The sequence below is a fragment of the Gracilinanus agilis genome, chromosome 2 (assembly GCF_016433145.1).
Source record: "Gracilinanus agilis isolate LMUSP501 chromosome 2, AgileGrace, whole genome shotgun sequence".
Taxonomy (NCBI): Eukaryota; Metazoa; Chordata; class Mammalia; order Didelphimorphia; family Didelphidae; genus Gracilinanus; species Gracilinanus agilis.
In genome coordinates this window covers 478,099,507-478,111,761 of record NC_058131.1, presented here as the reverse complement: position 1 = coordinate 478,111,761, position 12,255 = coordinate 478,099,507, and the positions used below count along the sequence as shown (strand labels likewise).

At 38.0% G+C, this 12,255-nt stretch overlaps 1 protein-coding gene across 1 annotated transcript in view; it reads left to right on the top strand.

Annotated features, from left to right (window-relative positions):
- The window catches only part of DPF3 (double PHD fingers 3), a 414,482-nt gene that overhangs the window by 271,787 nt on the left and 130,440 nt on the right, over positions 1–12,255 (top strand). The window lies entirely within an intron of this gene.

Here is a 12,255-nt window from a genome sequence, read left to right as displayed (position 1 = left end):
CCCTCCCTTCCTTCCTTCCTTCCTTCCTTCCTTCCTTCCTTCCTTCCTTCCTTCCTTCCTTCCTTCCTTCCTTCCTTCCTTCCTTCCCCCTCCCTGTTGAACTTACACTCTTTCTACTTCACTGAAGTCTCTTTGATGAGTGACTGGCTATCTCTGGAAGGTAGGGATTAGCAAATAATACCTCAGTAGGACAGTGAGAAAGAAATGGTGGTTTTGTTTAGGGACAAGAAACCTGAGTCTATCAAAGATTTATATACAGAAGGAAATGTGATCTGCCTTAATAAAGAGAAAGATTTGTTCTTCTTTCCAAGTATAGCCCCCACAGTATTGTCTGCTTCTCTGCAGATGGAAGCTCTCTGTCCTAGATAACTTCTCATTGTACAGGACACTTTCTGCTTCTACTCTAGCAAGAATACCTCTTAAAACCAAAATTCCTGTTAATCTTTCCTTTCATCAATCTGAGAAGGTACTCTATATATACAAGTGGCTACTCTCACCAGCTCCCTTCCAGAATGCCAGAAAGGCAATGGACAGAGTGTTTAGAGGATCACTTAATATATCAATGCTGACAGTGGGGATACGTCCTGAAGACATGAGCCCCTCATGTTTTAAAATAATGTTTACACTTGTGAGCATACTTGTATAATATATTGGAATGAGGGCAGAGAGCAGGGAGAAGGACTTAAGGTAGAGTAGTGATTCTCCCTCTATCTTGATCTTAAAAATTTATTTAGTTTCAATAGAGTGTGATATGTTGTGATTATTGAGTCATTTCAGTTGTGTCTGAAATTTTTGAACCCATTTGGGGTTTTCTTGGCAAACATTCTGGAGTGCTTTGCTGTTTCCTCCTCCACTTCATTTTCCAGATGAAGAAACTGAGACAAACAGGAATGGATGACTTGCCTGAGGTCATACAGCTAGTATCTGAAATCAGATTTAAATTCAGGAAGATGTCTTTCTGATTCCAGGTCCAGTGCCCTACCCACTGTGCCACCTAGCTGTCACAGAGTGTGACAAAGCTAGAGTTTATTTTGTTGTTAAACTCCCCCAGACCCCGCCAATCTTCATGATTCTTATTCAGCAGATAGTATCAGTGGGAAACAGCACACTGTGGAGAAAACTCTGGATCTGCTTTCAGAAGAACTGGGTTTGAAACCCAACCTTTCTATTTACTGTCTGTATGACTCTGGGCAAGTCATAGCATCTCTAAGCCTTAGTTTCTTATCTGTAAAATAAGATGGATGTGTCAGATGATCTCTAAGGTATCTTTCAGGTCTAAATATCTTGAGCGTATGTTACTCTTGTAGAATGGACCCATATTAACATAATTCCATCCTAGAATAAATTGGTAGTGGCCAGATGTTCCAACATCTTTCCATCATACAGTTAAGGTAAAATAGTACTGGTTTTGAGCCTGGGCAATAGACACAGTTTTCATTTCTTTGATGAAGCTCAAACACATGCCTTCCTAGATCAAAGATTTATCTTGATCTGCTATACCCCTAGCCTGCTAGCTCCTTAAAGGTCTCTGTTGTTCTAGGGCAATGAAATGTGACGTTTCCTTGGCCTCTGCAAAGAAGGGTCAGTAGTTTTATCTTCTTGCCAAAGAAGGTATTTCCATGTCTGTATAAAGGAAAATGGGATATACCCATAATGCCTATCTCTTGGTCTGTTTTGGATTTTAAAAGTTGTCTGTCCTCTTCTTGTGACATAATGTCATGAGGAATTTCCCCATAGACTGAGATTATTTAGCTCTTAAATGACAAAGTTTTTGCATTGGATTCCCAGATAATTCTGACTTTAAACTTAATTTTTTTCAACATACACTGTAGTCCTTTTCTACCTGTCACTCTCTTTACTTATTTAACCTCAGATGTCAGCCCCCATATTCCCTATTGGATGCTTCTTTGCTGGGCATGATACTCTTGCCCATTCCTCCCTTTCTGTATCTCTTCCTTATGTAACCACAGGGTAGTAGACTTCATAGAAACCATTTAGGAGGAGCAACTAGGTAGCACAATAGATAGAGTACCAGATTTGAGAGATGTGAGGTTCAAATTTGGCCTCAGATACTTCCTAGCTGTGTGACCCTGGGCAAGTCACTTAACCCTGATTGCCTAGTCGTTACCATTATCCTATCTTAGAATGGATACTAAGTCAGCAGGTAAGGGTTCTCCACCTTCCAAAAAAAGAATGAAAAAAAAAACTATTTAGGACTTGTTATGTTGCTTTTGATGCCATTTTCTCTTTCCTGTTGCACTGCACACACCACTTCCCACTCCTCTCATTCCCCTTTTACAACTGGGGAGCCAGATTCCAAAGGATTTCTTTTGCCTCAGAAGTTATGGCCCTCCTATGCAATGCCTATCCCCCATTTTTTCATTTAATTTATATTTTTCGTAATTACATGTAAACTAAAATTTTTAATGTAAAAAAATGTTGAGTTTCATCTTTCCCTCCCTCTTTCCCTTCTTCCCTCCTTGAGAAGGCAATTTGATATAGATTACAGATGGCTTGCAAGATACTTCCACATGTTAAAACCAGTGGAAATGTGCTTTGGCTATGGGGTGAGTGTGGAGAGGGGGGGTGAAGGGGAAAGTAAAAACATGAATCATGTAACCATGGAAAATTTTTCTAAAAAATAAATATTTAAATCTAAAAAAAAAGATACTTCCATATTAGCCATGTTATAAAAGAAAACACAGACCAAAAAAAAAACAAAAAAACAAAACCTCCTCAAAGCTCCTCAAAACTCAAGAATAATAAAGTGAAAAAAATTTGCTTGGATTTGCATTCCAAATTCCTCAGATCTTTCTTTGGAGATCTTTATAGCAGATCTTTGGGATCTTTATAGCATTTTTCATCATGAGCGCTCCGGAATTGTCTTGGATCATTGTATTGCTGAGAATAGCCAAGTCATTCTAAACTGATTATCATACAATATTGCTGTTACTGTGTATGATATTCTTCTAGTTCTTCTCATTTCACTTTGCATCAGTTTATGCAAATCTTCCCAGGTTGTTCTGAAAGCACCTTGTTCCTCATTTCTTGGAACACAATAATATTTCATCATAATCATATGCCACAAAATCTCCTCAATTTCCAATTCTTTGTCACCACAGAAAGAGCTACTATAAATATTTTTGTACATATAGGCTCTTTTCTTTTTTCTCTGTTCTCTTTGGGATACAGCTGTAGTGGTAGTATTGCTGGGTCAAAAGATATGCCCAATTTTAAAGCTCTTTTGGCATAGTTCCAAATTGCCCTTCAGAACATTAGTTTACAACTCCAATAGCAGTACATTAATGTCCCAATTTTTCCACATCTCCTACAATATTTGCCATTTTTTCTGACATATTAGCCCATCTGATAGGTGTGAGGTAGTGCCTCAGAATTGTTTTAATTTACATTTCCCTAATCAATAGTGATTTGCAACATTTTTTCATATGACTGTAGATAGCTTTAATTTCTTTATCTGAAAACTGCCTATTCATGACCATTATCCACTGGGGAATTGACTTTATTTTTATAAATTTAACTCAATCCTCTATATGTTTGATAAATGAGGCCTTTATTAGAGAAACTTGCTATAAATTCCCACTCCCACCCCCAATTTTCTACTTTTCTTCTGATCTTGGTTGCATTGGTTTTGTGTGAAATTTTTTAAATTTTATGTAATAAAAATTATTCATTTTATATCTCATAATGTTCTCTATCCTTTCTTTGGTAACAAATTCTTCTCTTATCTGTAAATATGAGGTAAAGTGTTCTGTGCTCCTCTAATTTTCTTATATTACCATTTATGTCTAAATCATGGACTCATTTTGACCGTATCTTTGTATATGATTTATACCTAATTTTTGCCTAACTGCTTTTCAGTTTTCTTGGAAATTTTTGTCAAATAGTGATTTCTTGTCCTCAAATCTTGCATCTTTGGATTTGCCAAACATTAGATTACTATGATCATTTATTACTGTGTATTGTGTACCTATTGTGTACCCATTGATCCACCACTCTATTTTAGCCAGTAGAAACTTGTTTAAATGATTACCACTTTATTTTTACTTTGAGATCTTGTTATTTGAGATCTTGTACTGCTACCACCTTCCTTCACTTTTAAAAATTGATTCCTTTTCTATTGCTGAGCTTTTGTTCTTTTGAGTGAATTTCTAGATCACTAAAATGATTTTTTTTGTAATTTAGGTAGGATTGTCATTTTTATTGTATTGGCTTGGCCTACCCATGAACAATTAATATTTCTTCAATTATTTAGATCTGACTTTATTTGTATGAAAAGTGTTTAGTAATTGTGTTCATATACTTCTTGGGTTTGTCCTGGCAGGTAGACTCCTAAATATTTTATATTGTTTGTAGTTATTTTAGATATTATTTCTCTTTCTATCTCTTCCTGCTGAACACTGTTAGTAATATAGAAATACTGATGATTTATGTAGATTTATTTTATATCATTCTCTAACCTCCTTTATTTTTTGCCTGGAATGAGGCCAAAGACTCTGCAGCCTCCCCCTTCTGTATTCAGGCTTTCTTGGTAAATTATCTGGCAGCTTGGTGATTAATGGACTTTATTTTTATCTAGTGTCCTTCACACTCCTGAGCCTTTGGGACAGGAATGACCTTTGGGGAGGTCATGTGGCTCATCCCCCTGTACTGGACAAAGCATGCTTTTAATAATCTCTAATGCATCCTAAGTAGAGAGGTGTCTGGACTCTTCCTTGATGTCCCTAAGGAGGGGGTTACCATAGCTGCCTTTTCCCCATCATTTCAGCTATTCTTTGACTGATGGTCTCCCCTTACTTTGAATCTAATTTCCCCTGTTGCCCCTCTTGCCTTTTGTTCTCTTTCCCTGAAACAAATGAACATCCTTAATTCTACCAGTCTGTTTTAGCATCCCTCTTTGGGCTGCCAGACCATGCCCACCTTTCTTTCTGCCTCTCCTGGTTCTCTTCTTCAGAACAAAATCTGTCAATTATGTGACCCTCCCTCTTCTGTGCTTTCTTCTATGCCTGGGGCTAAGCAGAGCGCTCAGATCTGAAACTGTGTCAAGGTCTAGTCAGCAAGGAGTGGAATAGACTCCTTTCCTTGTAAACTTTAAAGTGCTATATTAATGTGAGTTTTTATTCCTCTCCTCCCCCAAAAAAGCAACAGCAGCAACATAACACAAGCACACTGGCTATTCTCTGAATACAACTCTATTCTGTGGTACACTGACATATTTTGGCAGTACCAATGCTTTGTGTACTCCATCTCCTACAAGCTCCCGAACCTCTTCATTTTTGATACTGGCACTGATACCCTGCCAGGTGCGTGCTATTTTACATTTATGCATTTGGTGGCTTCTTTCTCCATCAATCACTTTATTTGCCCTATTGAATCTCAATAAAGATATGCAATAATATGTGACTTCAATATACAAGATTCAATAAGGACAAATTTCCTAAGGTTGCACAGAAGTTAAATTCCATTCTCCACAGATTTGCAATCCCTGCCATCTTCATATTATCTGCCAGTTGGATTTGCATAATTCCCTACTCCATCTTTGGAGTCATTAATGAAAATATCAAGTGATCTTGGACCCAGAAGAGACCCTTATGAGTCCCCATGCATCACTTCTTCCAGTATAGATGTGGATTGCTTAATGATTATTTTTCAAGTTTGATTTTGTTTAACCAGCCTTGGTATTTATTTCCTAGTATAGCTGTTCGATTGTATTCTCATTTCCAATTTCCCCTAGGAGGAGGGCAGATGGAAGAGTATTAAGTACTTTGGTTACTAATGCCAGGTGATAGATATTTTGTCTTTTGCCTTCATGTAGCCACTGGGTATCCTGTTTCAGAAAAATAGTCAATTATTTGAATGTTGTGAATTGGTTTTTTTTGACCCATTCATAGTGCCTCTGGCCTTATACTTTATTTTCCTGCAAGTAATCACAATGCTATTGCTTTATTAATTACATTACCAGTTTGCCAAGTTTGGGAGTTAAGGTGTTGTTTTTTCCTTTTTCAATTTCTTGCCAAAAGAAGGGCTTTGGAGATGAGAGCTTATTTCTCATCTTTCCCACCTGTCACCCATAAACAAAGCAACTGCATGTGATAGCCTGGGAGATCCATTCAATTGAACTGAAATATTTGTTGAATTGAATAGACATGAATCCTGCCTGATTCAAACCTGGAGATGCCTGGCCTGTAATTTCCCAGGCTTTTCTTTATCCCTTGGCTTAACTAGGGCTCTTCTGGTCTGGAAGAACTCTAATCTCTAGGAATTCTTCCATCAGATGGCCATTGTAATTGATCTCATTATTATTAGTCTCAAGACCCTTACCTTCTTTCTTAAAATAGATATTAAGTCATAAGAGAGGTAAAGGCTAGGCAGACACGGTTAAGGGATTTGTCCAGAGGCATGCAGCTAGAAAGTGCCTGAGGTCAAATTTGAACTTGGGTCCTCCTTGTGCTCAATCTACTGTGCTACCTAGCTGCCCCGTACCTCTTCATTATTTATTTATTAAAAAAATATTTATTAAAAAAAACCCTTACCTTCCATCTTAGAATCAATACTGTGCATTGATTTAAAGGCAGAAGAGTGGTAAGGGCTAGGCAGTGGGGGTTAAGTGACTTGCCCAGGGTCACACAGCTAGGAAGTGTCTGAGGTCAGATTTGAACCCAGGATCTCCCATCTCTGGGCCTGGCTCTTAATCCATTGGGCCACCCAGCTGCCTCCTGACTTCCTTATTATTGCAATAGATAGATAGCATGATGTAGCAGATAGAGATTTGGCCTCAAAGATAAAGTTTCTAGTCCTAGTTCTAACATATGCTATATGTGTAACCCCAAGAAATTACACACACACACACACACACACACACACACACACACACACACACACATATACCTTCTCTCTTTTCTATCTATGTATATAGCACCTCTCAGTGTTCTAGGCAAGTCTGAAACTCACCTGTAAATCCTCTATACCAGTGAAATTATAGGTCCACTCTTCACTTTCCATATTGTTTATGGAGTTTTGATTGGATGGCAATTTATTTATTATTGATGCCAATATGATGCCAATGTGATGAACATAGCCAGTGCATAACCCCAGTTTTTCAGTAAGGACCGAAGGAAACATGCGCCATTTTCTTGGACAGGAAGGAAAGAATTTATACTATTTTCTCTTTCTAGTGAGAATAGCTAATGGGTTCTGGTCCTCTATCTGCCCCTCATTAACCATATAAGCTCACTACTCCACTAAAGTCCTACTTTGATGCTCTCTTGGCTGGATGTGGCTCTGAGTCTATGCCAATAGAATACAAATGTTGACAAGGACTACCATGCTGGGAAAGACTTCACGAATGAGCCTAGAGCTGGCTTGTATTTCTATCATTAATGGACGAGCCAACCAAAGTTTGGAGAGGCTTATCACCACTAGCTACCAGCCAGGTGACATAAGGGATTGAACATTGGTCTTGGAGTCAGGGAGACCTGAATTCAAATCCTGCACGACCGTAGAACATTGGTTTCTTCTTTTATAGAATTGAGAATGTTAGACTGGATGGTGCCAAAGGTTGTTTCTAGCTATAAATTTAGTACAGCTTGGACATGACCTTCAGTCCCTGATTCTTGGCAATGAAGGGAATCGGTGTTTGACAATCCAGTTTTATTTCTCTCCATTGTGTTGCAGATATTAGGCTGGGGGTGAGGGGTGAGAAAGAGCTGGTGACAAGACTCACTGCCCCCAGAAAGTTGATTCCTAGAGCAGTGCCTGGAGCATTTGCTGGATCCCAGATAGATCGTGTCTTTTTGTTACTACAAAGCTGGGGTGTGTAACACCAGTGAAAAGGACCCACTCTGAGCAAAACTGTGAAGTAGATAGTTTTGTCCTGGGAGCCAGACAACCTTACACTTTTTTCTGGTACCTCTTCTTTTTTTCACTTCTCAAGTACTTTTATGATTCTGTTCTTGATTATCGAATATTCCTTGGGAAGTAGGAAGAATGGAAATAAATATTAATTAAGCTTCTGATATGTTCAAGACACTGTGTGTAAATGCAATGATTCCCATTTAAACTTATAAGTTCTGGGGGTGTTTCCTCTGGTCTCCTGAGTCTTCCTGTTACAAAATTACTCGTGTTAGGTCTGAAATTGGAGTCAGTCTTTATTTTATTTTATTTTGTTTGTTATCTAGTCATGTTTGATTGTGGCACCATTTAAGGTTTTCTTGGCAAAGATACTGGAGGGGTTTGGTATTTTTTTTCCAGCTCATTTTACAGATGAGGAAATGGAAGCAAATAGGGATAAGTGACTTGCTTAGGGTCTCACTGCTGGTATCTGAGGCCATATTTGAATTTAGGTCTTCCTGATTCCAGGCCAAGTACTCTACCCATTGCACCACCTAGCTGCCCAGGAAGCCAGGAAGATTTGCCTTCAAATCACACTCACCAGCTGGGTGATCCATGGGGAACTCACCTCACCATTGTCTGCCTCAGTTTCCCTAACTGTAAAATAGGGATAATACTTCCTACTATCCCTACTTCCCAGAGTTGTGAGTATCAAATGAGATGTTTGTGAAAACACTCAGCACAATACTTGGTGCATAGTAGGCACTTAATAAATGCTTCTTTCCTTCTTTCCTCCTTTCTCTGAACCTCCATTTCTTCATCTATAAAATGGGGATGTAAATATTTGTAGGACCTACCAAAAAGGATTATTAGGAGGCTCAAATGAGAAAGGATATATAAAGTGGTTTGCAACCTTTAAAGAGATAAATAAATGCCAGTTATTTCTATTGTATTTTTATTATTCCCTTTCCTCTCTCTATCAAAGCTCCCCTTCTCTCAATATTTGTTTTCATTTAGCCATCTGGGAAGAAAATATCTCTAAACTCGTCCATATCAAGGTGGGGAAAGTGCCTCATTAATCCATATTAAGGTGTGTGTATGTGTGTGTGTGTGTGTGTGTGTGTGTGTGTGTGTGTGTGTGATTGATAATAGGGTGATATGTTAACCTTCCATCTTTCTTCAGAGGCGTTATGGCATTTCCCACAGCAGCTGTTCCAAATTTTTTCCCCTATTCTCCTCAGATCCCCTGCTTCTGCCTCATTTCTCTAACTCTCTGCAAATGGACATTTTTCATACTTTACTGAGACATTTGGGGTTATAAGACATAAGCAATCTTAACTTGTCTCACCCCACCAAATGCCTCATATTCTTTTTGCTTCTTTTCTGTCTCAAAAGAAACAATATTTCTCTTCTTTTTCTTGTAGAGAGAGTAGTAGAAAGCCAGATTTTGGACTCAGGAAGACTGAGTTCAAATCCTGCCTCACATACTTACTATGTGACCCTGAGTAAGTAAGTCATTCATTCTCTGTGGATACTAAAAGTAGTGAGCTCAAAGGCTTGTTGTAAGGTTTGGATAAGATATTATATAGAAAGCACTTCAATTATCTAAATGTGAGCTATTGTCATATTGCTATCACTGTCATGGTAGTTGTGTAATAAAAAAATCTCATCTCCTTCCCCAGGGTAATTAGTGTTCAAATAATTTTCTCTTTGACTCTGCATTCTTTCCCTTTCTTCTGATTTCTTTCCCTTCACCCATAAAAACATTTTGGTATTTTCTGTCTTAAAAAAGATCCAACTCAACTCTGCTATTCTTTCAAGTTACTATTCCATCTATCTTATTCCCTTCTTAGTCAATATTACAAAAGAGTAGTCTGTGCCCTGCCCTTACTACCTCATTACCCATTCACTGCTTAGCCTCTTACAATCCGCACCCTTAATTTTCCCCAAACTGTTCTTTCTAAGGCTTAATTTCCATTTTTTGCCTTTGTTTTTGCCAGTTAGTTGTGTCTGACTCTTTGTGATTCCATTTGGGGTTTTCTTGGCAAAGATATTGAAATGGGTTGTTTCCTTCTCCAGCTCATTTTACAGATGAGGAAACTGAGGCCAATAGGGTTAAGTGACTTGCTCAGGGTCACACAGCTAGTAACTATCTGAGGCTAAATTTGAACTCAGCTCCTCCTGACTCCAGGCCCAGTGTTCTCCACTATGTAACTTAGCTAGCCCTTCTCATTTTCTTTAATTTTTGCCTTTGTCCCTGTTGATCACCTATTCCTTGAAACTTCAGTTCTCCTCTTTTGTCCAAGTTTGCATCTTCTGTGACTCCTTTTTCTCTTCTACTCCCCTGATTTTTGATACCCTTCATAGCTCTGTTCTCAGCTCACTTTTATCTTCTGTCTGTATTTTTTCCTGTAGTAATTTTAGCCATCTTCTGGACTTGGAGTCAGGAATATCTGGGTTCAAATCTCATCTCTGATACTCGTTAGCTATGTGACCATGGACAAGTTATTTCCTGTGCCTCTGTTTCCTGATTTATAAAATAAGAAGGTTGGACCAGATGGCCTCTGTGGTTCCTTCCAGCTCTAAAGCTATTATCTTATAACCTCTATGCTTGTTACTCCCAAATTGTATTCTCAACCTTGTTTTGTCTCTTGAGTTCAAGGAAAGCATTTCAAAATGTCTAAATAGCCTATCCTTCTAGAGACAGTCTGAAATTAGGGTAATGAACTCAATTATTAATTTATGCTGTTTGATCCCACTTAATTTTTGTCTACGTCACTTTCATTTATCATGAATCTTTTTCCACTCTCCATAGTAGTTTCTCTAAATATTGTCCATTTCTTTAAAAGATAGGGGCAGTTAGGTGGCACAGTGGATAGAGTTCTGGATCTGGAGTCAGGAAGGGTAATCTTCCTAAGTTCAAATCTGGCCTCAGACACTTACTAGCTATGTGACCTTAGATAAGTCACTTAACTCTCAGTTCTTCATCTGCAAAATGAACTGGAGAATGAGATAGCAAACTACTCCAGTATTTTTGTCAGCAAAATCCAGAATGGGTTAATGAAGCATTGGACATGTCTGAAAATTGACTGAAAGACTAAAAATCATAAACTCCTCTCTCGTAACTACTTTCATTCTTTGCAGATGCCTCTTACTTAACTGAATTTTTTTCTCTTAACCTCTTCTATTGATGCCATCATCAATAGAAGGCACTCAGGCCAGTGATCCTAGGTTCACTCTTGATCTTCTTTTTCTTCCCTCCCCCTTCATACCCGGTTAGTTGATGAACCTTAATCTTTCTCTTCCTATATTCATGTATATACCCTTCTCCCCCTTCCAAATACTACTGCTGCCTAATTAAGGCCCTCATCACTTATCTAGACCACTCTTAATTCTTTCATTTGTCTTCAATTTTTATCCCATCTAATCAACATTTCATGCTATCAGATTAGTCTTCTTAAAACATAGCTATGATCAAATCACTCCTCTGCTCAGCACTTCAGTGGTTCTCCCATTATCTACTAAATAAAAGCTAAATTCTTTTGCCTAGTATTCAAGGCTCTTGATAATTTGACCTTAAGTCATCCTATCTCCTACTGCTTCTTTTCATGAATCCTTTATGTCAATTAAACTTGATTTCTTGCTGTTTCCTTCACACTTTCTTTGTATTCTATCTTGGGTTTGGGGGATTTAGGAATGGAAACAAGCAGTACTTTCCCAACACTTGAATGGTGGGGTGGGGAAAATAATTTCAAGTGGTTACCAAGCCCTTGGACTGTCAAAGAGAGGAAATAGTATCAACAAATGTCTAAATTGCCAGATTTTGATGGCTTGGGTAGAGTTGAGAATAAAGCCCCTTTCGTGGGGAACATGATGAATCTTTCTGATCTCAGGCTTGGTGCTCTGTCTAAAATGCCACCTAGCTATCCTTTCTTGGTCTATAGAAGTTATTAAACTGAAGGTTTATGGCTACTTAGAAATAGAAATGTTGATATCAGGAGCCATTATGGATTGATAAAGATGATTCTTTCATACTATTCATATTTCCTTTTGTGACAGGACCATCAGGCAAATAGTAGCTCTGTGGCAAAAGGAGAGGAGGTTTACTTAAAGTTACCATACCATCTTTGAAATCCTGAAAAGCAGAGAAGTATTTGGAATAATTTACTGTTCATGCTAAATTTTTGAATAGTGGGTTTTATAATTTTATAGAAAGAAGAGATGGAATCTTGCTATATAAGATTCTTTGGTAAGGTGATTCAAGAAGATAAGCTACTTTCATAATTAAAATCCCTTAAAATTCTTAATAATAATAATAATAATAATAATAATAATAATCTTCTTCTTCTTCTTCTTCTTCTTCTTCTTCTTCTTCTCCTTCTCCTTCTCCTTCTCCTTCTCCTTCTC